The sequence below is a fragment of the Lucilia cuprina genome, chromosome 5 (genome assembly GCF_022045245.1).
Source record: "Lucilia cuprina isolate Lc7/37 chromosome 5, ASM2204524v1, whole genome shotgun sequence".
NCBI classification, from domain to species: Eukaryota; Metazoa; Arthropoda; class Insecta; order Diptera; family Calliphoridae; genus Lucilia; species Lucilia cuprina.
Window position 1 is genome coordinate 38,014,962 of NC_060953.1, and position 1,892 is coordinate 38,016,853.

A 1,892-nucleotide genomic window follows, 5' to 3' on the forward strand; every position below is an offset into this window, starting at 1 on the left:
TCTCTATAGTCCAAACTATAGACTCCCTATAGTCCAGACTATAGACTCTCTATAGTCCAGACTATAGACTCTCTATAGTCCAGACTATAGACTCCCTATAGTCCAGACTATAGACTCCCTATAGTCCAGACTATAGACTCCCTATAGTCCAGACTATAGACTCTTTGTAGTCCAGACTATAGACTTTTCTATAGTAAAGACTATAGACGGTTTAATAATTCATACTATAGACTCTTGTATAAGTCAGGCTATAGACTGTTCTATAGACCAGGCTATAGGCAGTTTGTTTCATAGTCTAGACTATAGAATGTTCTAAAGTTCTGACTGTGTGTTTAATGAAACCACAGAGTCAGCTAAACGAAAAATAAAATATTTTGAATTCTGTATGGTAAATTGATTTCCACATTTTTGTTGTTTTTTCTCTTTTTAAAGATCAAAGCAAAGTTTCATAAACTGTTATACGACAAATAATTATTATTAAAGAAATTTCCTTTAAATTACATTAAAAATGTTTTGGTTTTTCGAAATCACGTTTGTGTTGTACGTGAAACACATGGTCAATATCAATGTTTATTTTTTTTTTCTTATTTTAAACTTTTTTCGTTTCTCCTGCTTCATAAATCCCATTATATATGTTTTGCTGTTTTTAAATATTGACCTTGACTTTGATAGTTGAAATAAAATTTTACGATACAATCTTTACATATAATTTTTGTGTCGATTTTATTTACGTTTATATTAATTATTTCTTTTTTATTTCTTACGTCAATTCTTCTTAAAATTTTGTTTAATTTTATTTATTTATTTATTTTTTTTCTCTTACAGGAATTAGATCCAGAGAAACAAGATTCTGCCAATGATAATGAAGAAAAAGAGAAAGAGGTGAGTGATTCTTTAATTATTTTTATTGATTTACAGTTTTACAACAATTTTGTAAATTCTTCTAAAAATGAATGCAAATTTCTTTCACCGGCTGTGTTTAAAGTGTTTAATATTTGAAAAATTTTAATGTAAAAATATTAATAGATTTACGATTATCGTTAAAAATAATACAATTTGATAAATGGCGCAGTTTTTAATAATTATTGATTATAAGATATTTATTATATTACAAATTAACATTTTACTATAATTTATGGATTAATGAAAAAATATTTTTATTGAAAAATGTACATATGTAAGGACAGAGTCAATATTTTAGATTGTTCTACATTTAAGACTACAGACGACTGTGATAAAGTTATGACCATGGATTGTTCTATAGTCAAGATTACGATATACTGAATACTTTTTACTGTATAGTACAGATTATGATGTGTTCTTTAGTCCGAACTATAGACAAGTTTATAGTCCAAAGTATACCTGTTCCATAGTACAGACTTCAAACTGTATAAATATTCAGACTATAGGATGTTCTATAGTGCAGAAAATAGACTGTTCTATAGTCCAGACCATAGACTGACCTGTAATCCAGACTATAGACTGTTCTATAGTCCAGACCATAAACTGTTCTATAGTTCACACTATAGACTATTCTATAGTCCAGACTATAGGCTATACTATAGTCCAGACTGTAGACAGTTCTATTGTCCAGACAATAGACTGTTCTATTGTCCAGACAATAGACTGTTCTATAGTCCAGACTATAGACTGTTCTATAGTCCAGCCTATATAATGTTCTATAGTCCAGACTATAGAATGTTCTATAGTCCAGACTATAGACTGTTCTATAGTTCAGACTATAGACTGTTCTATAGTCCAGACTATAGACTGTTCTGTAGTCTAAACTATAGACTGTTCTATAGTCCAGACTATAGACTGTTCTATAGTCCAGACTATAGACTGTTCTATAGTCCAGACTATAGAATGTTATATATTCCAGACTATAGAAT

General features: G+C 29.1%; 1 protein-coding gene across 1 annotated transcript in view; it reads right to left on the reverse strand.

Annotated features, from left to right (window-relative positions):
* Nucleotides 1-1,892, reverse strand: part of LOC111678882 (protein phosphatase 1 regulatory subunit 12A) — an 84,662-nt gene that overhangs the window by 21,207 nt on the left and 61,563 nt on the right. The window lies entirely within an intron of this gene.